Below are 26,043 nucleotides of genomic sequence, written 5' to 3' on the forward strand. Positions count from 1 at the left end.
ATTGCAATCTTTTACACTTGGAAATATTAATCTAGTAGACAAATCTTCAGTCAAGGCCTGACAAGCATTTGTAATCTGTTTATCTTGCCAAACCTTTCTAACAAAATATTAACATTAATACATAATTATTTTAAATATCGCCTTCTTCAACAAAGTATTTATATTTTTTTCTATTAGAACAGATATTCTATGTCGTGATTCTCCCAAACGAAGTCTAAATCGTGCAAAAGTTTCTTTAACAATATTAATATTGTTCTGAAGCTCTTTTCTTTTCGCATCTTAAGGCAATTACTATTTTTATTGATACTAAGCAACAATTTAAGATTAAAATAAGGTAATTGACGTTTTAATTTCCACTTCGGGAATCGTTCTCAAACCACAAAACATTAATAAATTAAACAAATTTTGATTTTGTTACTTGGTGAAAAATTCTTCTAATAATTAAATTTTATCTGACTCATTCATATTGAATATTTTATTTTTCTCAACGACGGATATTGTCAAGTTAAAGTTGATTTCATGCAATCGAAAGAACCATCTTACAATAAAGTCATCCCAGGAATGCAACTCAGTCATATTGGCAATATCATTTTAAAGTCATCTACCTTAAAATGTATAATATCTGTCTGAATTGTCAATATAAATGTCTCAGGTAAAACTAAATTATTAAAAGAATTTTTCACCAAATAAAAAAATAAACAAAGTTTGTTTAATATTTTATTTAATTTTGTATTTTGAGAACGATTTCCGAAGTCCAAATTGAAACGGCAATAAACTTATTTTAAACTTAAATTGTGGCTTATTCCCAGTGAAAAGTACATTGAGATTACATTTTTTAGAGGACGCAATTTTGATTTTTTAATGTATGAAGGTGGATAGTATAAGCTGTAGTTTAATTTTGTGGGGACGCCACCCTTGTGCTCTGGCCGCCATCTTGAAAAAAGGGGACAAAGGGTTTTCGCACTGTATCTCGTAAATTGGCAACCTTACAAACATTTTAGAGAATGAAAATTAGAATGGGCGTCCTTGTGGATAATTCATCTTCGAATTCTTCGATTAATTTTAATTTTTCTATTATGTCACTGCAGGTTTCACCACAATTGTCTCACACTGCAGAGCATTTGAAACCTACTTGTCGGCAACCACACATACTTTCACAGTTTTCCTTTCATCTGCAAAAAACTAATTTTAGCAGTTTGGAGGGTGCTGGAGCGTTTCCTGTTGATAAACTCTAACAATGTGGAAACGAGCTGCATCTTGTGTTGGCGAAAGCGATGATAAGTAAAATTTTATATTGATCACGGTCTTGGCGAATCGTTTGTATTTCATGATGTTAGAGAGTGGTCTTTATTATCACTATATAAAGAGACGAAAAACGTTTGCCAACGACAGTGGACAAAAATGGCTCGTCTTCCTCACTAAGAAGTAATGCTGTTCCGATAGCTCATTTTGTTTCTGTAAAATATTAATAAATTTAAGTTTGCTAATCTTCTAAGCTACTAATCTTCCGCATCCTGAAAAAGCATGGAGAACTAGAAAGTTCTCTGCAATAACGTCGCCTTATATAAAACTTAAAAGGGGAGTATAATTGATGTGACTTTTCTTTCTGACTGATCCTTTTAAAGATTTAAAAAATTGCAAAACTGTGGACACACAACATTGGACTGGTCCCTTTCTAATGCCGTAAGCAAGACAATAATGTCAATGTTCTGTGCTACGACAGTCACAGAATCATAGGTTTGAAATGCAGCAAGCGTGGAACGGTTGATAACTGTATCTACATTAGACTCATCCTGGTTGACACTGAAACCTACTTCGGATAGGGCAATCGTAATAAGGTGTATTAAGTTTGTTATGTTCTATAAAAATTTGTCTTGAAATAATATTGGTACGGTGCTCTTATTAAACTTTATCTCTGTCTATTGGTGCTTTTTCGTGCACAAGCGCACGAGGTAGGGTAAGTTTTGTGCTGGCGTCGGGAATGGGTCGTTATTAAATAATATTACCATAGAAACGTTAAGAAAATAAATAGATTTTAAATGATATGAACAAAAAATATATATAATAGAAAACTAAGTCCTATGGTTTGTTTTTATCGTATTCTTTAACCCGCTTTACTTTGGAGCGCTGTCAAACCCAGAAAAATTATTAAAATTATACAAATTTGTAGTGAAAATAATTTGTTGCAAAACCTTCTATATTACTTCTCTGACATAATTTTATTTTAAAATGTCTTGAAATTATTTTAAGGCCAAATTTCCGGTAACATATTTTCAAAAAATTTTATTTATTTTGGTTAATACCTTTTTATTTTTCCTTTATCTTTCCTTATTAGCAGATGACGAGTATTCAAGAATCCGGCCAAATTCGGAGCGTTGTAAAATCTAGAGAAATCAATATTTCTCTGATTTCATTTTATTGTGAAATTACCAGAAAAAAGTTATGAGGCCCAAAAGAAAATTTGTTCCAAAATTTTTAGCTATTTTTGTTTATAACTTTTAAGACAATTTGCTACAAATCAGGTATGATAACGTTTTTTGTAGGGTTGCTAATTTACGAGATAAAGCGCGAAAATCTTTTCTCCCCTTTTTTCCAAAATGGCTGCCAGAGAACAAGGGTAGCGATACCTGAATACCCCATGGATATACCTCTTTAATGATACATGGTATATTCCCTATTTAAAATTAAAGGGTTGTATAAATGAACGGGAGGGGATTAACAAATTACAGACGTATGCATCAATAAAATGTGTCCCATTTGGAATAAAAATTGTCAAGTTTCAGCACTTTCATATTAAGTTAGATTGTTTTCAGTGGCCCACCCGCGCACTTGTATGTTGTGTGTGGCTATGAAGTTCAGTTTTGCAAAATAACAAAATTTCAATAAACGCTTAATAATATGAACTAATACATTTTAGAGCTATGGAAACTAATCTAAAAATATTTTAAAAAATACACTATAGCAATTGATTTTTAGTTTTGGGTTCCAAAAGTTGAAACGGCGGGCCATCCACATATGAACTTTATCTAAATATGATGCTGAAATCACATCTTCAAAAATGAGACCGATAACAAACTAAAATCCTGATACCAAAATCTAAAATTTATCATGTGTTTTAAATTCTACATTAGTGAATGAAACGTCAATCTTAGTAACAAAGATGTAAAATTACGTATCTTTAAAGATCAAATACTCGTTTATATAAGGTATACAGTAAATGATCGTTTTGCAGTGTAATTTTCCTCGTCACGACGGATTTGCTTAAAAATTTTAGGTTCCTCTTATCCTCTACTGCACGTTTGGACTTACGCCAAAGGTTGCTTTTACTGAGGGAATGCCAGCCGCCCCTTCTCGGAAGTGAAAAAACAAACGTTCAAAATTAGTCTGGAAATGGATAGAAATAATTCTAAGCAGCTTTTATTTTAGACCACGGTTTTAGACGGTTTTGCACAAATAACTCAAAAAGTATTTATGGAAAAAATAGTTATTGAAAACATGTAGCTTATAAACAAACCAAAAAAATGGTGTATTTATCAAATCTATATACCCACTAGAAGAAGAGTTGTAGCTTATGAAAATTAGGATCTTATATGTCAAATTCAAAATCGAATATTTCAACGTAAAACCAAAAAATAAAGCACTTTTCGGGAAAAACTCATCAAAACTTTTTGAAGGTGTTTAAAAAAGCATTATTTAGTTTCTAGCATCAAAACTAAGAGCGAGTTATGCTCAAAATAAAGTGGCTTCCTTTTTTTGGTAAAAATATTGTGAAAATCGGAAAAAGTGCTTAGTTTTGAGAAAAATTAGGCTTTAAAATGGAAGAAATTTTTTTTTAATTTTAAACAAAATGCCTTTTTTTAAAATAACTTAAAAAGTATTATTCATACGAAAAATTTTGAAGAATAAAAAAGTCTAAGTTTTGCTTTTCTGAGCATTTCGGTTTTTTGCTTGTTCTGTAAGACAAAAACTAGTTAAGATATTGCTGCTCAAAGTTTGCATACACTCGTGATTAGTGACTGGTTTAAGCCCTTTCAACTACAACCTTTTCAAAAAAAAAGGTTTAAAAAAATTAATTTAAATGTCATTTCTCTTAAAAAACCTACAAACTGTTTTTTTTTTCAGTACTTCATGAATTAAAAGCTAACCGAGTAGTGAGTAAAAAACCAATCACATATTTTAAATGATATCGGAACGGGTATACTGGAGCATTGAACGTTATTCAGAATGTTCTATTAAGACACCGACGTACTTTCACACATCTTTTCAAACTAAGTAGGGTTGTATTTTAAAATAAAATAAATTCATAACATTTTGGTTAAAAAAATTATTGTATTTATAGTTTCAATAAAAAACAACTACAACTATTCGAATTTCTTCGCAAGGGGTGGTTTGTATAAGGGTAGAAATTATATGGTAAAAAATTAAAACAGTAAAGCAATCTAAATTTAATGTAACTGTATAATTATATAATTCCAAATTGCTTAAATTTACATTTATATGATTTTTTTCTAATAGGGGTCTTTTCATCCCTAAAAAATAAAAATCAACCACAAGTCCAATTTTCAAGTGGAGATAAGTATAACCTAAATCGAAATTTCCATGCAAATTAGTGGAGACAAATGAGGGTGGAATTTAGGGGTTAAACTGTGATAACATCTTAAAGTATGTTTTAATTTCCTCTTATCCTCTACTGCACGTTTGGACTTACGCCAAAGGTTGCTTTTACTGAGGGAATGCCAGCCGCCCCTTCTCGGAAGTGAAAAAACAAACGTTCAAAATTAGTCTGGAAATGGATAGAAATAATTCTAAGCAGCTTTTATTTTAGACCACGGTTTTAGACGGTTTTGCACAAATAACTCAAAAAGTATTTATGGAAAAAATAGTTATTGAAAACATGTAGCTTATAAACAAACCAAAAAAATGGTGTATTTATCAAATCTATATACCCACTAGAAGAAGAGTTGTAGCTTATGAAAATTAGGATCTTATATGTCAAATTCAAAATCGAATATTTCAACGTAAAACCAAAAAATAAAGCACTTTTCGGGAAAAACTCATCAAAACTTTTTGAAGGTGTTTAAAAAAGCATTATTTAGTTTCTAGCATCAAAACTAAGAGCGAGTTATGCTCAAAATAAAGTGGCTTCCTTTTTTTGGTAAAAATATTGTGAAAATCGGAAAAAGTGCTTAGTTTTGAGAAAAATTAGGCTTTAAAATGGAAGAAATTTTTTTTTAATTTTAAACAAAATGCCTTTTTTTAAAATAACTTAAAAAGTATTATTCATACGAAAAATTTTGAAGAATAAAAAAGTCTAAGTTTTGCTTTTCTGAGCATTTCGGTTTTTTGCTTGTTCTGTAAGACAAAAACTAGTTAAGATATTGCTGCTCAAAGTTTGCATACACTCGTGATTAGTGACTGGTTTAAGCCCTTTCAACTACAACCTTTTCAAAAAAAAAGGTTTAAAAAAATTAATTTAAATGTCATTTCTCTTAAAAAACCTACAAACTGTTTTTTTTTTTCAGTACTTCATGAATTAAAAGCTAACCGAGTAGTGAGTAAAAAACCAATCACATATTTTAAATGATATCGGAACGGGTATACTGGAGCATTGAACGTTATTCAGAATGTTCTATTAAGACACCGACGTACTTTCACACATCTTTTCAAACTAAGTAGGGTTGTATTTTAAAATAAAATAAATTCATAACATTTTGGTTAAAAAAATTATTGTATTTATAGTTTCAATAAAAAACAACTACAACTATTCGAATTTCTTCGCAAGGGGTGGTTTGTATAAGGGTAGAAATTATATGGTAAAAAATTAAAACAGTAAAGCAATCTAAATTTAATGTAACTGTATAATTATATAATTCCAAATTGCTTAAATTTACATTTATATGATTTTTTTCTAATAGGGGTCTTTTCATCCCTAAAAAATAAAAATCAACCACAAGTCCAATTTTCAAGTGGAGATAAGTATAACCTAAATCGAAATTTCCATGCAAATTAGTGGAGACAAATGAGGGTGAGATTTAGGGGTTAAACTGTGATAACATCTTAAAGTATGTTTTAAAATATTAAGTAACATTTGTTTACTTTATTAAAAGTTGATTTAAATCCATTACCCGGTTTAATTTACGCTTTATACGATTTTTTTTCTAATATATGGAGTTTTCACTCCTAAAAAAGCCAAAAACGGCACCAGTCCAAAGGTGAAGTTGAGGGTAAGTAGAGACTTATTTAAAATTTTTATGCAATTCGGTGGTGAGACGAAAAATTACAGGGCATCGCCATATTTCACGGTCATTTACTGGCCTAAAAGGAAAATTTATAATTCATGAAATACAGTTTTAAGAAATCCTACTTATTTTTGATGATATTCAATAATACATTGACGTCCCTGAAAAAAGTAAATTACCTCTTAACTAAGTATCTCCCAATACATCCACAATATCTCTTAAATTTGACCTTGTTTTAGAATGCCAAGATATAATGAATTATTTAACAATTTAAATTTTCTTACAGAAAAATATATCCACGTATTTGTTTATCTAATTATACCGTTAATGGCTTCATCTAATATAGCGATGGTTTTTTTAAATCAATAATAGTAAGGACATTTCAAAAGAGATTCGTCATAATAGTATGAAATATTTATGAATTAATAACCGTAATGTAATGAGTATTCGAACCCTGTGCAAATATCAGCTAAAGTATTTCGCGTTATTAACGAACTGATACTTGACAATTTATTTTGCATGAATATAAAAAGAGCTAGAGTTTATATACTTCCTTAAGTCCTTAAGTAATTGTACAAAAAGAAAAGGTAGACACTTTAAAATATGATGATTTAAGCCAACTTGCTTTAATAAAATGTTGATATTAAGAAAGTTACAGGGTGCTAAAGTGGAAATGGAAATTTAAAATTTTATTTTTCGCTATAACTTTCACGTTTGTAAACATTTATGAATAAAAATTTACAATTGGATGCTTTTGAGTAGGAGAAATTATAATTTTATACACACCTTCATTACACCTTTTATAATATTACTATAATAAACTCTTAATCTTTTCAATAATGTTACCTAAAGTAAAAATAAAATTAAATTAATATCAAACTGTTGGAAGTGTGATTTTATGATCTCGTTAGTTCTCGGCAAATACATAATATTTTTTACATAAGTTTTTTACATACTTTTTTAAATTACATGTACAATAACCACATGGTCTTTTGCTGTGCTATGTTTGAATCAAATTGTAAACTGTATTTAGTTTCAATTCATTGTTTATACAACCTAATTATTTAATGTCTAGTATCTTAAGCTTCTTTACATTTTACACCATTGACTGCTAGTCTTTTTGAGGTAACACATTTATATTGTCTTTTCTATGGATCTTTGGTTTTTCATATTGTGCTTTTTAGATGAACTGATAATGCTTTCTGATTAGAGAGCGAAACATCTTCAAATAAATAGATGAAGTAGCCAACTTTTTTGTCTTTTTTCTCCACCTTTTGACCGAATAATCCACCACTCTTCGAGTGATCCTTATATATATATATATATATATATATATATATATATATATATATATATATATATATATATAAAAGTATATATATATTAGATTTGAGTTTCTTGTACCGTACTATATTTAATATAAATTTAATATTTCTTGGGTTTAGGTTCAATAAAATTTTATTTTTATAAAATTTTATTGAACCTAAACCCAAGAAATACTAAATTTATAGTATATATATATATATATATATATATATATATATATATATATATATATATAGATAGATATATATATATATATATATATATATATATATATTAGATTTGAGTTTCTTGAACCATACTATATTTAATCGAAATTTAGTATTTTTGTGTTTAGGTTCAATGAAATATATATTACATGTGGAACTAGATTTTAATTTCCATTGCAATCAACGTTTCGGCAGGAAACCCTTGCCTTTGTCAAGATTCAAAACGTACAAAACGTACAACGTACAAAACGTTCAAAACATTTTTGTTATAAATGTTCCTGCTATTTGTGGTATTTCTTTGAGATTGATTAAGTCTAGTTGCTTTTTTTCCTCTATTGCAGTTCTGTGTTTATCATCATACCATTCCGCATTTCTTTGTCTCTTGGATTTTACGATAGTATCTTCTCCAGATTCCGTTATTATTGTTTTTATTTGTCCCCATTCCTTCTCTGCAGTATCTTCCTCTCTGGTTCCGTTAAGTTTTATTTGGAGAGCTATTACTCTAACTAAATGCTTGTTCCATTTCTCAATATCTATCTTACTTTAAGTCACTACCACTAATTACATTTTATGGTCCAATTCTTGATTCCTCCTCATGTCCAGGAGGAGGATGTCAAAGTTAGAAAACTTTTTTATTGTTAGTTTTATGAAAAAATGTTATTTTATATAAAAATTTTATATAAAACGAATGATATAAAACCTAAATTACAATTATTAGATATTCAATTTTTTCAGTCATATACGCGGTTTGTCAAAAAATATGAATTTTATGTAAGAATAAACAAACTACATATATGACTGAAATAATTTAATAATTAAGGTAGTATTTTGCGTTTGTGAACAAAAGGATAAGAAAACCAAAAAGAAAAAACGTTAAAGGGTTCCTGGAACCAGAAGGCCAGGAAGTCTAAAGCCAAAACCACTGTTACTAAAGCCGAAGGAGAAGGAACTTCTAGAAAAAATTCAAACGCCGAAAGGCCAGGCCAGGCCATATTTCTAAAGAAATCTCTCAAACTGAAAGACAAGGAACCACAAAGTCTGTCAGAGTAACAATGTTGAAAGGCAAAGATATTGTAACGAAATAGCCCTCCATATAACCGGTTTTCCTAGAACTTAGTTATGCGGATAGTACAACTGTGATGTGGCTAAAGGGAGTAATTCCAACTCTAACGCTTTAGGAAGGTTCATCCATCAGGACTTTAAAGGAGGAAGATATATAGACTATAAGCCCATGGGACATTTTTAATGGATCATTTGACCCAACACGAATCAGACATAAATCAATAATACAATATGTAATAATAACTTTAGAAACTATGCCACCAATTTTTATCGGTACACAAAGCACGGGGGTTCAAATTAAGGGTTGCGCCTTAGATTTCATACCCCTAAGTACCTCAGCCAAAATGAACGGCGTTGCAAAAAAATTAATCTATATACCGATTCGAAACTTTGTGCATGAATGCCGTACTGTGTCAAATTACCGAAAATGGGGAAAAAGTTTTTCAAAAATAAAAAATTTTCCCAGCTCCTGGTACCAATATTTTTGTACGGCATTAGATCGCAGTTCATTATTTTTTTATAATTTCCCTAAATTAAAAATGTACAAAATGTTTGGAAAAAAAAACTCACCCCTTTGAGTGGTAAGTTTATCTTATCTGTGACTCACATGTACCGGTAAGAATTGACGGCAAGTTGTTATTACATATTGTTGTATTGTTTTATACATGATTCATGCTGGGTCAAATGACCCATTAAAAATCTCCCATCGGCTTATAGACTAATACCCAAGCCGCACTCATGCAATGTCTTCGTGCAGGATGAAGACGGGGAACGTTTTGAGTCCTAAGGGATTCTTAATATACTAAGGATGAGTAACCAAAGACACATCTATGGACAGTCTGGTGTATAAATTTTTCAAACACAGTATTTCTATGTTCGTTCCCAATGGAATGGAGGGTAAGACAAAAACACTGGAAGAAAAGTCAGTGAAACAAGAGAAATTTCCCTAGATATGTGGACGGAAAGAGAAAGAACCTTCTTTAGGTGGAATCAGCTCATTCGTAAGGACTACCGTCTTAGAGTGTGTTGAACCACAGAAGAAAAAGGAAAGTCCACGGAACCAGAACCGGACAACTCTTTTTAGCGAAAAGAGAAATAAAGCTCCTGTTGGCCTATATTCAACACGCAAAAAGCCGCATCGGCAACGCTGATTAGATGAGTGGAGGATTACAAAAAATCAAGCATCAAATAATGAAATAATTATGATATGGTATTTATCATTATTAAATAGATTTCAAAGTCCACTTCTGAATATTGTTGATATTCAGATGCCCATATGTTATTATGACCAAATACTCTGTATAAATGTATTTACGGTTGTCTTTCATTGCTACACCTATTTTATAGTTTGTTTTCTCTTTTTGAAGGTCACTGCCATTACATTTTACCTATATATATATATATATATATATATATATATATATATATATATATATATATATATATATATATATATATATATATATATATATATATATATCGATATACAAAGAGAACAACTACAAGACAACATCAGAAAAATAAAGAATACATGGATGACAGAAGAAGTCCTAGAACTGATGGACATAAGGAGATTTTACAAAAATCGCAATAAAGAAAAATATAAAAAAACCCAGAAAATCATCCGAAACAAAATCAGGAAAGCCAAAGAAGAATGGATGAGCAGCAACTGTGAGGAACTCGGAGATTTACTAAAAAAGCATGACTACTTTTATGCATACAAAAAGATTAAGGAAGTCACAAATATGAAGAAAAAAATCACTACAACAACTTTAATAGATGATAACAACCAAATACTATCTAGTCCAGAAAATGTAGAAGATATCTGGGAAAAATACATCAAGCTCTGTTTGATGACGAGAGAACAGAACCACAAATGAATATAGTACAAGAAAGAATACTTGATATATTAACATCGGAAGTTACAAAAAAAATCAATACGGTAAAGACACAAAAAGCCTCAGGTCCAGATGAAATATACGTAGAGATGATAAAGCTTATCAATGAAAAAAATCATCAGAAGTTAACACTATTATTTAACAAAATATATACCACTGGAATCTTCCCAGAAGACTGGCTTAGATCGACATTTATACTTATACCCAAGAAAAATAAAGCAAATAGATGCTCACAGTTCAGATTAATTATCCTGATGAGCCATTTTCTGAAAATTTTACTCAAAATTGTACATCAACGAATATACCGACACTTGAGCGAAGAAACCTGAGCGACAATCAATTTGGATTTCGTATGGGGCTTGGTACAAGGGAGCCTTATTTGGCCTCCAGATATTACTTAAAAAATGCCGAGATCAGCGAAAAGACGTGTTTCTCTGTTTTATCGACTACGAAAAAGCGTTTGATCGAGTAAAACACACAGAACTCATAGAAACCCTAACACAACATGGTATAGACCATAACACTTATTAAAAAACTATATTGGAATCAAATGGCGTCGATCAAAATAGATAATCGTCTGACAGCAGAATTGCCAATAAAAAGAGGAGTTCGTCAGGGCTGTGTACTTCACTCTCCACTGTTATTCAATATATATTCCGAAAAGATCTTTTAAAATGCCCTCGAAAATATTGAAGAAGGAATAAAAATCAACGGAGAATACGTAAACAACTTAAGATACGCAGACGACACCGTCATTATTGCGGACAGTGCTTTACAACGACTACAAGTTGCTTACAACGACTTTTGAATGTCATTACCAGAGAGGAAGATAGCTAGACTAAATAGATAGATAGATAGAAGACTAAATATAAACACAAATAAAACAAAAGTAATGGCTGTTACACGCGCACCAAATGTCGACATTAATATTTGTATCTATAACAAACACATAGAACCAGTACAAAGATTCCAGTATCTTGGTGACACAAAGTACACCAAAAAGACACTGCGAATTGCCATTTGGAAGTTTTGTTTACGAAACGAGACAATCAGCACGTGTGTGTATATACTCTATCCCTAGGTGGGTGGTCATGAGAGACAAGTGTGCGATTGTCTAAAGGGGTTGACAAAGAAATATTGGGGATTCGTGGAATAATTTGTTCGACGGATGGTTTCGTGTGGCGGACTAATATTAGACTATAATATATATTATATATAGTATACTTATATTTGTTTAACTTGGATATGGGGTATGATGTGATTCTTGTTTATTTTGTATGATGGGAGAGGGATAATTCTGGCTCAAATGTTCGACATCAGTTCTTATATTTATGGAAGCTGGATGTTTTAAAATTTGGCACATTTTAAGGACCGATCTCTTTTGTGAAGTCAATTTATTGTTAAGCTGAGATGGAATGTTGTAGAAGAGTACAAGAGGATTTTGAAATCGCTTTTATGAGAAGTTAGACGACCTTGAAGAGAGCGGCTGCTCTGGCTAAAGATTCATCTGTGTATAGTGTATATGTCAATCTATATATTCTAAGACTAACGGCTTGTACAAGGTTATATTTATATCTAGCTGGATGTGTAGGGTAGTAGCTTAAGAAACGGTTGCTAGCCATTTCTTTTCTGTACCACGCAGTGCTCAGTGTGTTATCCTGTGTGCGAATGATTTGCATACCTAAAAACTCGATGGTATTCTCATTCTCAAACTTACATATAAGTTACAGGTGAACCACAGCTATTAAAAACTGATCAGGTGCTCAAATCTTGTCCGGTGGTGTTGCTGGGATCAGGTCGTCGATATAACGCTTTACAAAGGGAACCTGGAAATCTAACTTTCTGATACTCTTATTGATAAGGTCGTTAAGTACAAAAAAAAAGTTTACTTCAAGCACCAGCACAAAACGTTACTACCTGACTTGACAATGGCAACTGTTTTCCTTACTGAAACGTTGTCAAAATAATGGTTTGCATATATGCATATTATTTTTCAAATTATTTTCGACCGTACTGTTTTAAATATTGATTTATAGTATCAGCAATACACATTGCCGTATAGGATAGGAAATAAAACTCTATTTGTTTTATGTCTCAATATTTCGTCACGATTTTGTGACTTCTTCAGGAGAAAACTGTAAATTTATTAGAATTAATATTATATGTAAACAAAGTGAATATTTCAATGGGAATTTACTCGTATAAAATATTGCGGTTACCATAACTCCTAAATAAATTAAAATTAAATAAAAATGTCATTTATGTAGATATGTTAAAAAAAATTAAATTTTTACTCTTATAAATATAAGTATTGAATTATTCACTTTGTTTACATATAATATTTATTCTAATAAATTTACAGTTTTTTCCTGAAGAAGTCACAAAATCGTGACGAAATATTGAGACAGAACAAATAGAGTTTTATTTCCTTTTATTTATTTAGACCCATTGCTGATACTATAAATCAATATATTATATATATATATATATATATATATATATATATATATATATATATAATATGTATATATATATATATAAATATATATATATAGATATATATATATATATATATATATATATATATATATATATATATATATATATATATATATATATTTAATAGCTTCCTCAGGAGTATACCATTAAACAATTTTAACGTTACAATCAAATGACGTAGAAATAAAGCTAAATAACTTTCAAAATAAAATTAAGGAAGACTATGTCATATTTAGTGAGGTAAACATAGTTACTAGTAAAACTAAAGTGGGCCTTACTAATAATAAACAGGTGTTAGGACCTGTAATAGCAGAGCATGGGACTAATTTTTTAAGAACATGTACAGATTACGCAAAATAAAAAAAATTATACTTATAAAAGTGCTAATGAAACTAATCTTACTGAGGGCGTAGTAGATTATTTGGCGGATAATGTATACTAACCCGTTTAATATGCTAAATATCATTTTATCATTACTTGTCTTCTGAAGTCTTATAATAAATATAGATGTCAAAAGCAAAGTAGATCACAATTTGCTAAATAATGCCTAAAATGACATATACGATTATAATAACACATAAAATCGGATATTTTACGAATTAATTTTTCTATGTAACAGTACCTTACTGTTTATCTTTAAAAACACTATTAAATTATAATGTATTTACTCAAAAACCTAATATTGTATTACTTGTATAGATTTTTTATTTTATTATAATTTGTCTATTCCTAATTACTAATTGTGATTGTAAATTATATTAACCGTAACTAAATCTATTAAATTCACTATAATTAAATATACTTAATCTTAAAAATTTTTTAAATGTGGTTGTTATTTATTAAAATTAAATTAAATTACAGTTGATTTAAAAGTTGTGAATATATACATAGCTCTTCCTTCCATATTAAAAAAAACTTACCTTTACTATAAAGAAAAATCCAAAGCAGAAATTTATGCGATCACTTTTACGAAACCTACTAGACAAGTACCATTCCCTGGCACCAACACTCCGGAATATAAAAAAAACAGATATTGATCAATAACTAACGAGCGTGGCACGAGAGTACCACCAAAGACTTCTCTCACTAAATGTAAGTACCGACAACTTGACTGCTCGGCTCAGCACCTCTCCGACATTAAACTTGGCTGGAAAACGCAAAATTGAAAGTTCATTAGCGGAAGAAAATGTTATAAGGGGAGGGATGCGAGTGGGGAGAATCAACTTTGTATATAAATTATTATTGTTTATTCGAGTGCAGAGGAATAATAATTTTTTGAAATATTTACATTGGTCATCCATACTCTTATTTTTTGTAAAACGTCCACGTTTTTAGTATAACTTTATAATTGACTGTCGTTAATGACGTTTGATTGGTTCTTTTCTTCTTAAAAACTTTTACTAAACTGCAAACATGTTTCTTTTTCCCATGTTTCCCGAGTTTCTTCCCAACTGGAAAATGACATTAAGTTTAGCATAAGAATATGCTAAATTGTTGTTGTTTGTTTTGGTTTATATAGCTGCGGACACTAAATCTATTCGCCAATCTTGCTAATCATACTTATTAGTCATTTTTTATTTTGTAATCTTATCCTAAACCTAGTACTAGTATTGAGAGTCTAAAAAATATGTCTAAGAAATATTCTTAGACATATGAAAGAGTTTGTCGGTCTGATGTAAATAAAACTATTTAACTTTTGCTTAAACGTTTTGGCAAATTTGCCATTTTCAATAAGCACTTTATTTTATTTTATACACATTACATTTTACAATTAAATTTCATGTTTCCACTTTTTTAAAAAGTTTAACATAGATTAAAAATTGGTATTTGACATTGATAGATGACATCTGGCAGGTATCTTAAAATAGGAGTGGTTCAGTGTCGTATCTTGAATATCTGCCATAGAGCATTTAAAAAAACAACTTAATTTATTAAATTATGATACAAATTGGAAAGATCTTTGATGTCAGTCTTATTATTGATAGAATTTGGATCTTTTTTTTATGTAAATCATTTCCAGTATGCATCTTTTGTTGTAATTTATATATATATATATATATATATATATATATATATATATATATATATATATATATATATATATATATATATATATATGTATCGTAAAGAGTGCGACTGTCAATTTATATTTCAAAAGTATTCAACTAGTGAATGCAGAGGTTTAATCAGTCATTTTTGTTGGCAAATAAAAAAAACGAAGTCGGCTACTTCATAGGTTTACCTAATAGAAGACGTTTCGCTTTATATTTTCTAAATCTTCATGAGTTCTCTAAAATACAAAAGATGACAAAGAGTTTACAAGAAGGTCTATACAGATGTTTATAGTCCATAACTTACAACTCAATATGTAGTTTATTATAGATGTTACATATATTATGTACTTACTGTAAAATTTATTGAACATTTGGAACTAACTTAACAAACAAAAACACTAACTCTGCAGAAAATAATGTTCATATTCGAAGATACGAAGTTTTAAATCGGACATTTGACTTCATTTAGAGATGTTTCTTCAATAAAGAAAAAAAAGCACTGATTTATAGCAAACTATGCAAACGACGCGATACCGAAAATTTCAAGGGCCATAATATTATGTCAACCGAATTCCAATCACTGGGAAGGTTTGAGACATTTTGTCTTGAAACTTGTACGGGGGCCGTTGAATAATTAATTGGACGGGTAGTTATTTATGGCGGAAATATTTGATATTTTTTATAACTTGGAAATATGGACTAATTGTATTATTATTTTAAATAGAAAATAAGCCACATTGTAACTAAAGAAATAATTAGTATTATTTATTACGTAAGATGAGAGAGTGGTAAACCTGGTTCAAATTATCGATGTCGGTTTTTGTTTAGTGCAGATGGGTTCTTGAGGATCTCACACATTTCCATGAAGGAGTGTTTCTAATAGTTACTTCGTTTAGCCAGTATTTTGATATTTGTGTAGTCAATGTGATGTTTGGTGGAAATGGCGTGTTGTGCAAGGGCACAAGAGAATTTGGAAAGTTTAATTTCACTTTTATGTGAAGTTATACGTCCTAGAAGCGAACGTATGATCTGACCAATGTAGCAGAAGTTGCATTCAGAACAGAGTATATGATAGACAACATTAGTGTGTTCTAACGGGCTTAGTAGAGTTTTAGACTTAAAGATTAACTTTCAGACGCTTTTGGTATTTTTGAGGGCTATTTTAACAATTAGGTTTTTAAATAGTTTAGTTAGTTTGTTCGTAATTTGTGGGAAATAGGGATAAGGAGTCAACGTATGTACTCTAAGGCTAAGAGCTTGTACAAAGTTACGTTTGTATCTCACTGTGTATAGATTGGTAATTTAAAAAACGAGCTTCTGCTCGATATTACGCGCATTGCGGAATTAACAATTGAAGCATTGAAGTGTTATTTTCAGATGAATCCTGCTTTCGCCTAACTGGATACGATGGCTGTGTAAGAGTTTGGAGGAGAACCGGTAAACGATTTTCACAAGCTTGCATTGCTCCAAGAATGCCGTTTGGTATAGGTTCGATCGTGGCTTGGGGAGGTTTATCTTCCGACTTCCGCACATAATTACCCTTCATCAAAACTGGATGCTTAACTGCACGAAGGTACATTATGGAGATTCTAGAAGAACATGTTATGCCCACTATGGCAGAGCTTGGAGAAGACGCCGTTTTTATGCAGGACAACCCGCAACCGCACGTTGCCTGGATCAGTATGCAATACTTGGACGAGGTTGGAATTACGACGTTACCCTGACCAGCTAGGTCTCCGGACCTGAATCCGATCGAATATCTCTGAGACGATTTAAAACAACGTATTCAAACCCATACGCCTTCACCTAACAACGCACAGGAGCTTAAGGATGTATTAGTGAGAGAGTGGAATAACATACCACAACATGTAATCCGGAGAAAAATTGAGAGTATGCTCCGTCGTCTGCAAAAGATTATTAGGGCAAGACACGATATTAGTCATTGAAATTTCACTGATTTTTTTCATTTTTTTGTGTCTGTTTTATAAGCAATTCGGTTTGTTTTCTGCTTAAAAAAAAAACAATAAAAAACCGTTTTTTTTTCTTTTAAAACAAACATTTATGACAAATAAGTTACCAGCTAAAGTCCGTTTGAAGAGGTCTACTCTCCGGACACTGGAACTCACTTAAGCATGGGTGTATGTTACCTGAAGTAAAATTTAATTAAAATATTAAACATCATATAATATTATTAACATCATGTACAATCTTTGGTAACACATTACATTTTAAAGGGTGTTTACCCAAATATTTTGGTGGCTCAGGCATGGTAACCTGTATTTTAACCTGATGATGGAACAGTTGTTCCGAAAACGTTCGTGCTTTTAATGTTGCCCTTTTAAGGGTTTTTATAAAATAAAATATACCCACATACAAAGACTAACCTCTTTTTTTTAAATAAAAAACACATTAGCTTAAAAAAGGTTAAGTATCCCTCTCCCGCTTAAAGTTACGCGATAAATACCGCAAATACTGTTTTAAATCATGTACAGATGCAAATGTGCTATATATCGTGGTCTCAGTGTTAGTACCGCGAGACCCGTGTTTAGAATCCGGTACCCAAACAGATTCCCCATATGAAGAACAACCGCGACTAAAAGCCTGTAAATACCGCGAGTGTGTGTGTGCAGCAGAAGAATTGGTAAGACTTTGTATAAACTTCATTTGCTATAATCTGTATAACCTTTTACAACATATCCTAATTTATTTGAACCAGCCCTATGTAATACAGTCCTCATTTACTGAAATTATATTTATAATTCCACATATGTACATCCTTTTTGTACATATTGTGGTCTTATTCGAGCCGGATGTAAATCATAATCTCTCTCTCACTCTCTATCTCTCTATCTCACATCTTAATTCTACGTAGTGTGGCATACTTTTAAGTCATATGTAAATCCTTATTCTTTCTGTTTTATCTCATGCTCGATTGAACATATTTTGATCCAATTCGGTTCAGATAAATGTTATCTCATTATTCAAGATTATTTTCAGTACAAATTAAAATCAGATTACTCAATATTCACAGCTGAATTGGTAGCCATTGTCCAGTCGTTGGATTGGATAATTAATAGCACAATATATTTCGAACGATATATAATTTTATATGACTCACAGTCCGTCCTCCTCGCATTAAGACCCTTCTCTAAACACATATATACCAACAGACTAATTGTAGATGCGCTTGAAAAGCTAAGGATCCTAACTTCTCTAAAAAGAATTGTTAACTTTGTGTGGGTTAAAGGTCACTCTAATATTCCAGACAATGAGAAAGTAGACCGTTTGGCTAAAGACGCTACTTTAGTGGGTATAGAATACAACGAGTTGTCCAAATGGGATTTAGTTTCAGCTATTATAGGAACAAACATGTTAGACTTAATTGGGGAATTGAGTGGCAATCCTTTACTAACAGTAGCAAAAACACATACTGCAGTATATATCCAACTCTTCCATCTACTCCCCCAAATGACAGAAACCTCATCCCTCGGAAAATTTATACTATGTACGTTAGATGCATTTTTAAACATGCTACAGTAAACGCTTACCTATATAAAATGAAACTTTCCGAAACTGATGTATGTGAATGTAATGGCAGTTACGACTGTAACGACTGGATGTTTTAATGTCGGTATAATCAAGAAGCCATAAAATTTTTCTTTCAGCCATCTCCCAACTGCCGCAGAATGTTGCTCCTATTCTCTGTTTAGGTAGTCGAAATCCAACTATTAGATCGATTTCATGGGAATTTTTCAAATGTACCAAACGGAAAATCTAACTGCCTTTTTTAGTGTTGTGTGAATCCGAAATGGTAGGACGTTAGTTGTTGTATTTCTCATTGTCTTTCCTTTTATGTCATTTACCTTTAACTGTTGCCTGTATTGTTTGTGTAAAAAAAGTCGCTATGAAGGGCACCTTAGCATAAAGTGTGTGTTCCTGTTCAATCCTTTTTGTGTAGTCACCCAATAGTGTTTTCAATGGGAAGGTTAGAAAATTGAGTGAATGAACGAACGGTTAGGAAATTATCATGAATTTAAAGGAAGTGTAGGAGTTAATTGTTTTTACGTATTCAACCAATTGTCGGGCAAAATAGGTCTTGAGCCTATTTAGCCAAAAATAAAACTATTTGTTCAAAAACAATTTCTGAAACAAATTATTCTCTTGATTTTCTACTTACACTAAGCTCTTTTGTACAGTTACAAACATTAAAGAATCGATTTAGAATTCAAGAAACCCCTCTCGCAGATTCTCTAAAGATCCTACGGTAGATCAAATTGCGCTCATCTAATTTTTCCATTTTAAAAACCATGCAAGGTCTGCACTTCTCTAAAAAAATTCTTGAACTAAAATGCTCAACGCAATTGCTAATAAATATTTTTGAACTCTAAACCTATTTTTGAACTTTGAAGGTCTCCTTTGCGCCTTTGGTCAATTAGATAACGCTAATATACATGATAAAGAAAAGTATTCCATACTATTACCCGTTAATTCTCGTGTCACTACTCATTATTCTCTTGTCATTACTCTCCGATGAACACAATCGTTTGGGCCACGCTGGACCTCAGACTACTCTATCAAATTTTCGCCTAAAATATGTGCCTTTAAATGGTTTACGAACTATCAAAAAAAGTAAATAGTTGCCACATACGCTTTAAGTTTCGTGAAAAATTTTTGCAACAAATTATGGCTGCTCTGTCCAGATTAAGAGGCACCCCGTCTCGTCCAATCCCTAAATTATATATATATATATATATATATATATATATATATATATATATATATACATATAGTAAACTCTTAAATATTGGGGAAATCTGCAAAAATATATTATTTAAGAGTTTACTATTAAATATTTAAGAGTTTACTATTTAACTAATCTGCAAAGATTAAATTTCTTTTCTCTATATACATATATATATATATATATATATATATATATATATATATATATATATATATATATATATATGCATATATATATATATATATATATATATATATATATATATATAGGTATATAAGAAATACTGCATATTATTGACTGTCGATATAAACAAACAACACAGTTTATTAGGGCTGCAGTCAGTAGGTTTGGCCGGGATGTTATAGAAACACTCTTTTGACTTTTGGTCGAGCTTTCGGAATTCTTTTATTCCTTCTTCAAGGCACTGTAATTAGAAGAGAGTGTAAATATTTACAATATATCTCAAATTGTCATTACAACTTACTAGTCGTTGAGATTATTTTTCTAAAGCTACGACACTCAACATTAAAAACACACATATAAAATATAACATTTAAAATAATGGACAATATACATTTTAAAATTTAGTTGGAAAGTTAAAATTTTAAAATTTTGTTAGTGACATCTTTTCATGGTGTGTTTTGACTGATCCATAGAGAACAAAAAAAAACAAAAATAGTGTGATTAAAAAGTAATTAGGAGTTCATGCTATTATATTAATGGAAGTTTTACTTATATACTTATACCATTGTTTAAATAGGACTAGTTAGCCAACGCAATGTATAAATTTGTTTGATTCTAATTGAGACAGTCACTAGATGTCACCACTCTTTCTGTCTCAATAGATTTTAATATAACATTGCTTGTTTGATATACATTATACTAGATGGTGCTATGTGAAAAAGTTAAGGACTAAACTAAACGTCCATTTTTGATCCACTGAATTAAATTCACCAGCGTTGCAATATTTCACTGACATAGTAGCAACAGGTTTACTTGTTAAACTAAAAATGTTACAAAAAACAGACCTTGAATCACTTAAGATATTCATTTAAAATAGAGTTATTACTATCAACTAGTAAATATGGTGTCAACTAAAATTGTACATAAACGTACTGTGGTTTCTAAGTCTTCCTACATCTAAATAAGTTTAAAGAATTTAAATATTTTATTTTATTTGGAAGTGTATTATAAAAATTTGGTCCGAGGTAAGTAAAACATTTTAATTATATGTGTTTAAAACATAAAAAAACATTGTATGAGAAAACAAATTAGGTATTTAGAAATAAATTTTACCGGATATTACATACATTCGATAATATTTGAAAAAAGTGATTTTAAATTAAAATAATGTTACTTCCATAATAAATAAATGGTTTTTTTACAGATGGCCGGAAATATTTGTTGTTATTACAAATGTGGTTTATCACCATACAATATTTATGGATTAAGAATGTTCAGATTTCCGACAAAAATCCTTCGGCTTGTCAAAGATGGATATTACACTCTGGTAAGTAAATAGAAACTTTTTTTATATTCTTTTATTTTACACCGTTTCCGTTACGTAATTAACTTGAAAAATGTTTAATTTTTTTTTTCATTCATCATTTTTTATTATCGCCAGGGTGCACGCGTCATATTCGAGATGCATTAATTTGAATTTTACGTTTTCGTTGGTATTATAATTATGATATAATAAACTTCGGAAAAACAAATTAGTGAATAAACAAGTTAATAAACATAAACAAAGTATTAGATATTTAAATATGTATTTCTTTAGCTATTTTTAGTTATTGTATTGAAAAGTAGAAATAAGTTCATCTTTATCGGAGAACTAATTTATACAAAGGTCCATCTGGGAAAAAATTATTGGTTTCACGTAAAAATTTTATACAGATATTTGAAGGTTCTAAAAGATATATGAGGGTTAGTTAATAATAAATCTGTGAAGACATACAGGTGATTTTGGCTATAAATGTTTTTTATCCAGTTAGAGAAAAATAGTTAAAATAAAAATTGTAGATTCAAAAAGTTCTTCCATTTGTGAGTTTCTAAATTAAAATATATAAAGAATTCATCAAAATAGTTGCAAGAAACCCTTGATTTTGCAGAAATTTATAAATTTTAATAACTTTGTTTTTGCATAATGGTATGTAATGTAACTAATAAAAATAGTGAGGATTTGTTTATCGTAGAAAGCGATTATGTAAACAACTTTTTGTTGACCTATCCCAGTTTAAAAAAAAAAATATGTTTTACGTGCCACAGAAGCCAAGATATTGCAAATTTTGCAATCGCGCTTCATTTTGAAAAAGTTCAAATCTAAAAAAAAACCGAGCTCAAATGGTTCTCCATTCTACTTTTCCGAAGCGGTATTTTACGAATACCATCATTTTAACGGGTTATAAATTTTTACTTCTTTACCGCATATGCCATATGTAAGTTGGAACGCACAATTCAGATCTTCATTTAGGGTCCCTTCAATTTTCAGCTCTTACTGTTAATAGACAATGGAAGTATGATTTTAAGAATAAAATGCTTTGGTTTTAAATATAAAATGCTCTCTTGCCTAGTAATGGTCATAAAAGATTCTGTTTTTTTTTAGAAAGTGTGTTTTTCACCAGTTTTTCATAAGCCTCTAAATAAGTTTGTGGCATAAACGATATCAACGTTATTATAAATGTTTATAAACAGATTAAATAACCTATAAACTATTTGCTCTGATTGATATTTAGCTCACTTTAATAACTTATTAATTTCCATAATTTCAAGGAGCTTTGTTACATGTCCTTGCCCAAAAAAGAGTTATTATAATTTATAAACAACTGCAAAAATAAGGTTTTTTTTGCAACTATTTCGGTTAATAGTTTCATGTATTTTAATTTGGATACTCTCAAAAATTACATAACTTTTTATGATCTAAAACTCTAAAAAAGCTGAAAAAATCTTAAACAGGTATTTAAAGTCTCTAAAAGGTATATGAGGGGTAGCTGATTTTGCTTTGCTTTTTTATTAAACAATCGTAAAAAGTGAAAAAAGTTTATGAGCATAAAACGTTTCTTATTCATGTTAGAGATATATGGTTAAAATAAAAGTTATAGATCATAAAATGTTCTCTAATATTGATATTTTTATAATTAAAATACATAAAGAATTGACCGAGATAATTTAAAAACCCTTATTTTTAAAGTAAAATTTATAAATGTTAATATAAATATAAATAATATAAATATAAATAACTTTCTTTTCTGCATAACGATATGTAATAACTATTTAAAATTATGGCAGTTAATGAGTTTTTAAAGTGTGCTAAATATCATACAGAACGACCATACAGTTTATGAGTTATTCAATTTGTTTATCCAGGAGACCGATTATTTAAACAACTGTACTTGTCCAAACAGTCACTCTAGGGTTATTTTGTAAATAGATATCGATTTATGGCTTCGTTTTAAATTATTAAAAAAAAACATCAAGATTATATTAAATTTGTTTTTAAAAATCAGTTTGAAGAATAACAAATTTTTAGCATATAAAAATTTCTAATACCTTTGACTTTTTTATGTCATACACTTGTATGTAGGCTCAATATAAAGCTAATATAAAAAAGACATTTAAAAAAAAACCAAAACCTTCTATGGCCCAGAGGAAATCAAATAGTATTTTTTTTCTTATTTAAGAAATTGCCAATATTTTCATTGTTTATTAACATTAAGAGCTGAAAATTGAACACATTGTAAAAGAATATCTAAATTTTATAATTCGATTTATATATGGTATACACAGTGAAGAAGTAAATTAGTTTTGAAACATTAAAATAATGGTACTCGTAAAATATCGCCACAGAAAAATGCAAGGGAGATCTGTCCGCTGCAATTTCTCAGCTTGTTTCTTGTTATTGGTTATGGAAATTTCTGATGTTTTTTAATTGTGCTTTTACACCAGCTTTTCATTGAGCCTACGTACAGCCGTATAATATGAAAAATATCAAAAGTAGTATAAATGTTTAGAAGCTAAAAAGTACTTTTTCAAACTGTTTTTTTAATAAAATGTTGAAGTTTATAAATAAAGCTTCAAATAATCGATTCAAAAAACGTCAAATAACTGTCAAAGGTTAAACACACTTTTTAAAGTTCCTCACGGATTTAAAAAAGATTTAAACAGTGTTAAACAGATAAAGTAATTCATCGACGAGTTAACAATACGAAGCGAAGTTCTTTAATTGCAATGTGATAAGAAAACGAGTATCAAATTTGGTTTTATATTTCAATAGTCGAATTTAATTGCGGCTATATTGGTGTAATTAAAGAAAACCAGTGAAAATCCCAAGAAATAGGTGAGATCCTTTTTTTCTTTCTTTCCAGTTTGGAAGAGGATCCATTAGGTACTCACATTTAGGTATTGTGTTACGGTCTGGGTAACCAGGACTACACATCATGAACAGCAATTTAATATTTACATTTACACAAAACAACTTCAATTCCAACCCAAAATCATATGTCGTTGACGCAGTCTCTAGACCTCCTTCCCGTTCGTTTTCTAAAAGGGAACAAGTTATTGTCATGCACTCCATTTTGAATACTGTTTTATTTAAATATATTAAAGAAATTGGTGAAATAGTTTATCCAAAAAATATTACTTTTACATCTCGCATTTCGAATAATCGAATCTGCATTTTCCTCACTTCTACCGACATCGTTGATCAACTAATACACCGAACGTCATAATTAATTCCACCGTCATCTTTATCTGCAGGCTTCTTTCTGCGACCAAAAGAATCCTTATTTCAAATGTATCTCCTTCCATCCCGCATTCCTAATCGAGCAGTCCCTAAAAAATACGGAACATCAGATGATCAATAGGCATATATCATGAGTTTTCCTAGGGTAACATTTGAAATAGCTGACAAGGTGAACTTCGAAGTGCAATCTTCTCTGTTAATTAACCATGAAAATACATCCTTTAAAATATTTTTATTCTCTGACAGACTATAGTGTTTTCTTTGTAAGCTTACGGGTCGTACCGTGGAGTCTGATTGCAAAGTCTCCAGTTGACCAGATCACACACTCATTGCAGCTAATGCTCCTCCCTCTTCCTCATTTTCAGCTGACTCTAAGGAGTCCTTAATCCTGAATCCTTAACTTCATCAAAAGAATTTCTATCTTCGGAAATTGAGTCCATCTCTGTTAACTGCATATCCATCCTGGCTGCCATTATGGATTTATTCATCTCTCGTCGTACTAATTCAAAGCCCATGTTGGCAGTAGGACAAAAAAGGGGACACTTCAATGACAGTCCTCATGATACTCCTACCATCTATCTTCATCCGGTATTCTTGCGCTATTAAGTTCTTTTCCTCCTTCGACATTTTCAATGCCACTGAAACCAGCCAAAAAATGTCCAAATCTAATCTTTGATTGGATTACTCGATGAAACCTTATTATATTTCCGCTATAGAAATGATTTACAAAGATAATCCGACTAATTTTACACTCAATTCCACGCAACTTATTACATTTCTTGAGAACTCTTTTGTATGTATCACCCCACTACAAGAAGCTTAAAAATCCTCCAACATAGATGGTATTCAAAAGGACTTATTGCAGCTCTACATAGGTACAAGGAAAAGATCACTAAAAAACCGTATCACTAGAATCTTAAAAAAGTTAAAAGAACAGCCTATCTCCGACTTACAAGAGTATATATAAGTGCATCCTATCTTCTGATGTCAAATCTAATCACAGCATACATGATGAATAGAATTTCTCTCTTTCTCTCGCATTTATTCATTTTTTCTGCTCTCTGTATATTTTTACTTCATCTTTTGCCAAATTTAGACACGATATTTAATTAAGTAAGAAAACTTTATGTACATCAAATACTAGTCCAAGTCCAGTTTGGAAAAAAAAATGTTAACAAAAAATAACTTAAAAATATCCAATCTCTTTTTTAATCGAAAGGTTATCCTTGACAATTAAGAGACAGCCAAGATTCTGGCAGAAAATTTAAAATAAA

The 26,043-nt window shown here is 30.3% G+C and overlaps 1 protein-coding gene across 1 annotated transcript in view; it reads right to left on the reverse strand.

Moving 5' to 3' along the window:
* The window catches only part of LOC140436873 (very long chain fatty acid elongase 7-like), a 221,611-nt gene extending 207,239 nt beyond the window's left edge, over positions 1-14,372 (reverse strand). The window contains exon 1 of the mRNA XM_072526031.1: positions 14,151-14,372. The gene's annotated coding sequence lies outside the window, so the exon portion shown is untranslated. The remainder of the gene's footprint in view (positions 1-14,150) is intronic.
* Positions 14,373-26,043: the final 11,671 nt, after the last annotated feature.

This window comes from Diabrotica undecimpunctata, chromosome 3 (assembly GCF_040954645.1).
Source record: "Diabrotica undecimpunctata isolate CICGRU chromosome 3, icDiaUnde3, whole genome shotgun sequence".
Lineage (NCBI taxonomy): Eukaryota > Metazoa > Arthropoda > Insecta > Coleoptera > Chrysomelidae > Diabrotica > Diabrotica undecimpunctata.